The sequence below is a fragment of the Triticum aestivum genome, chromosome 3D (genome assembly GCF_018294505.1).
Source record: "Triticum aestivum cultivar Chinese Spring chromosome 3D, IWGSC CS RefSeq v2.1, whole genome shotgun sequence".
Taxonomy (NCBI): domain Eukaryota; kingdom Viridiplantae; phylum Streptophyta; class Magnoliopsida; order Poales; family Poaceae; genus Triticum; species Triticum aestivum.
Window position 1 is genome coordinate 583,426,235 of NC_057802.1, and position 4,718 is coordinate 583,430,952.

Here is a 4,718-nt window from a genome sequence, read left to right on the forward strand (position 1 = left end):
GCTGCATTTTGGTACTTGAAGCACCGAGTCCGTTATCGGCACTGGGTTTTCAGCGGTGCTGAGGGGGGCCAAGTGTGTGGAGGGGGGTTGGGCTTTCCATTCCATTGATATCGGGGTCAGGGACGGCCATCGGCGGGGTTGGGCGTGAATGCTGCGGACGAGCGGGAAGCAGCATGGCTTAGCCTTATTTCACGACCGTGGCTGGACTAAATTTGAGTTAGTGGGGGAAAGTTTTGTGGGGGAAAGTCATATTCGAGGAAGTAAACTTTATGAGGGATCTGATGCTTAATCTCCTAAACGAATCTTTTCCTCTTAAATACATTTTTTTACAGGATCCCCTAAAGATAGCCCTTAGAGAGCAGATCCATGGTTAGAAAATACACCACTTTGTAAATTGTACCTAAGAATTCCCCATATTATGTATCATAAACATGTCACAATCACGTAAGTCCTACATGCCGAATCACAAGATGTGGCCTTTAGATGTGACATAATTTGGTTGTGGCTTGCAGCATGGAACTTTATATTGCAACACCTCCAAGGACGCGGTGTTTTGGCTCCTAGGTGCATATGCACCCGTTGTCTAAATACATATTTTGAAAAGTTGAAAAATTCGAAACAAAATCCAATAGGTATATCCGGACATTCTATGTGCGTGCACAAAGTTTCGGTGAAAAACGATTTTTTTGTGTCTTGTGTAAAAAAGATAAAGAAATGCCTCATGAATACTTATAATGAAGCATCAGAAATTGTCTTTTTTACACAAGCCACAAAAAACCTCGGTTTTCACTGGAAACTTTGTGCACGCACATAGAATGTTCAGATATACACGCGGGGTTTTTGTTCGGAATTTCTGTGTATTTAGACAATGGATGCATATGCACCTAGGAGCCATAGCCAATTACTGTCCAATTTGATCTTTACCTGCTTTGCCATGTCGTTGGAACGGGTACCCTCGCGCCAAGGCGCGTTCCCGATCTAGTGGACATGGGGCACCGCAATGGAAGGGCCAGGAGCGAAAACCGAAAGGCAGTGACAGTTACGATCGGCCCCATCTCGAAGCTGACTCACAATCCCTATAGTGCTAGCTTTGCAACCGTCGGCGACGGCCCACGTCCCGGTACAGGAGCGCGGCTGTGCGCGTAGGTTGGAAGCTTAGAATAGACGATGTGCCAATCAGCACGCACGTTCACCATGCGCGAGCTCCGTCTCCTTTCAGCAGCAGCCGGGAATCTCACCACATGCGCCATGGACGATCGATCGAGCAGCAGTAGCCGGCGTGAGCATGGCCCCGCCCGGCACTGTGCCAGCCGTCAGTTCGAGCAGTCTCTCCCCGCCCCCAGTCTTTTCTTTCGTCACACCGCTCTTCACCCAATTCCCGACCTTTTTCGCCCATTCTCTCTTTCTTCCCGCCGTCGATGCATGGACCAGCAGGTTGGGGATCATGCTCGTCTGGAAGATCAACTCGTCGAGACGGCAAAATCTTCACATCAAAGCGAAGGATGCAAAGGCGGCAACACTCAAGAATCAGAAGTCTGGTGGAGGCGTAGGTGGTGGTCGTGGTGGTGCGGGTGCTGGTGGGGGACATGGTGGCGGTCGGGGCCCGGGCGGTGGGTCCTCCCGCCATCGCCCAACCGCGCATTACAAGATTGTGTAGATTATTTGCAACCAGATATGCATTGTTGTGTAAATCATTTGTAGCCGGATATGCATTGTTGTGTAGACCATTTGTAGTTGGACATGCATTGTTTTGTTGATCATCTGTAGCCGGATATGCATTCTTTTAAAGCTTTAAATGACTATAAGAGAGTTTCCTACTGTCTCATTGTATTAAGCAAACATGGTAAATGTGTAGGATTTACATGGTTTTACAAAGCAGACACACCGGCACCCCCATGGGGGTTGACTAAAGGAACTAAAAGGATAAGAAGGGGAAGAAGGGCTTAAAAACAATCAAAAGGAAGGTCCTAAACTAAGTTTTGCAGGAAGGTGTTAATGTAGCCTTCAAGTTCAACAGATGATCTATATTTCAGAAGACGAAAGTCTTGTTTAAACCTCCTGAACCAGGAATTTTGCCTCATATGCATTGTTTTGTTGACCATTTGTAGCCAGATATGCATTGTTTTATTAATAATTTGTAACGGATATGCACTGTTTAGATGATCATTTGTAGCCGAATATGCATTGTTTTGTTGATCCTTTGTTGCTGGATATGCATTGTTGACAATGTTTTATTTTGTAGCCTCCCCGTGCGTGTAGTGTGTTCTTGAAGTTGGAGAAGAAAAACTTCGTCGTCATGCATTGTTGGTTGAAGTTGAATGGACAACCCAAGTGGAACCTATACATTGCTAAGACCGTCGCCCATGGTACGGAGGAAGAAACCGGTGATCCAACCGACCAAACAAAAGAACCGCCCAAAAAGGTTAGAAGAGGGTTTCGGGACAAGAAGTCGGAGGAGGAGAGGGCGAAGTGAGAAGGTGTGGCGGACAAGATGACAGGGAGGTTTGGAGACATCTTGGTAAAGAAAGAGGGGGCATACGTCAAGGCTCGGACGTCAAGTAAGCATGCATGGCCGAGATGCTTACCATGTTGATGGCGGCGACTGAGAAGAAACTCAAGCTCAAAGAAAAGAAGACCATCCTCGAGAAGAAGAAGGTAGGGATTGCAGCTGCCTCGGAGGACACGAAGATGCTCACGCCTTGAAGATGGAGGATTTAGATGAGGACACAAGGATGATCATGCAAGTCGTTGATACGTCTCAAACGTATCTATATTTTTTGATTCTTTCATGCTATTATATTATCATTTTTATATACATTTATAGCAATTTATACTATTTTTCTGGACTAACCTATTAGTTTAGTGCCCAATGTCAGTTCCTCTTTTCTGCTTGTTTTTTGGTTTCATAGGAAATCAATATCTACAGAGGTCAACATAAGTCGCTGATTTAACACTTTTTTGGGAGACAAGAAGCACACAAAGCTTTGGGAGACCTCGAGAGGAGCACATGCTCCTGTCGAAGCTTTCATCTGTCCTATGTGTTAGTCATGATGGTGTCGGCTGCCCATGCTCTCTGTCTGGTGCATAGACATGGTCTAGCTTGTGATCGGCACTGGGTTTTCAGCGGTGCCGAGGGTGGCCATGTGTGTGGAGGGGGGTGGGGCTTTCCATTCCATTGATATCGGGGCCAGGGATGGCCATCAGCGGGGTTGGGCGTGAATGCTGCGGACGAGCGGGAAGCAGCGCGGCTTAGCCTTATTTGTCGTGAGAACGACCGTGGGCCGTGGCTAGACTAAATTTGAGCAAGTGGGGGGAAGTTTTGTGGGGGAAAGTCATATTCGAGGAAGTAAACTTTATGAGGGATCTGATGCTTAATCTCCTAAACGAATATTTTCCTCTTAAATACATTTTTACAGGATCCCCTAAATATAGCCCTTAGAGAGCAGACCCATGGTTAGAAAATACACCACTTTGTGAATTGTACCAAGAATTCTCCATATTATGTATCATAAACATGTCACAATCACGTAAGTCCTACGTGCCGGATCACAAGATGTGGCCTTTGGATGTGACATAATTTGGTCGTGGCTTGCAGCATGGAACTTTATATTGCAACACCTCAAATCAGTCTAGTTAATACAATGGTTTGTCTAGGCACATGTAGATGTGCCCTAATTATGCACATCTAAGTGACTCAATCAAGCATAAAAGAAAAAAGAAAAGGAATAGAAAATACTCACACGAGTCTCCATGTAAAATCAATGACACAAGACTTAGATGTGCAATACTTATAACACATCTCGATGTGCTTTAGCAAAGCTGTAAAAAAAATCTCGGTCAACTCGATATACCTTGCACTTATCCAATATGATGTACCGGTCAACAATAAGTACTTTTGAGACACTCCTAAAAGGGTTGATCTTAACATGGTACAACCTCACGAAGTGTAACAGACATGGGAGCAAGCAATGTTGATTTTGTTCTCGTGATGAGACTATTGAACATCCATCCTTCGCACGCCCGCTCGTTCACGCCAATTGTGCTACAATTCATTAGCTTGTAAGTTTATACCCATCCTCCAGTGTTTCATTGGCAACTGGTTGCAGGGATAATTGTTAAGCTCAAAGCTATTATCTTACTGCGAAAGGCTATGTTGGTTGATGTGGTTTTGTAGGAATGATGTTACTTGGACAAAAAATAGATCTTTTTTTCCACTGCGAATTGTTTATTTATGTATGCATTGTCTTTGTACTTGGTTTCCATGATGGTGATTGGAGCACCATGAGGCCTTACCATGCCACATACCAAGGTGGAGTGGGTGGTCAAGGAGATTTTTACCCAACATGGATGGAATGTAGTTGGTCCTCTAGTTTTTTCTTAGGCTATCTATCTTTATAAAAAATTGTCTTAAGTTTCTCATTTGTATTCTGAAACTAAGGCACGAGCTTCATCTTTTCTGTTAATTAAGAAGAACACAATTATCCATTAGTTAAAAGAACACTTGTTGGGAACCGGAACAACAAACACACCCACAACACTACTCATGGCATCGCAACCTGAATGGTCACGGAGATAAAAACTTGTCACCGCCACTAAGAAGATTTTATCAGTCATACCCATCTAGCCATCATCATCGTCACCCCATCGCCTCGTGACTCGTTGACTCTGACCTCACCACTGACTAACCACGACTCGACGATCATCATAGGGAACACTAT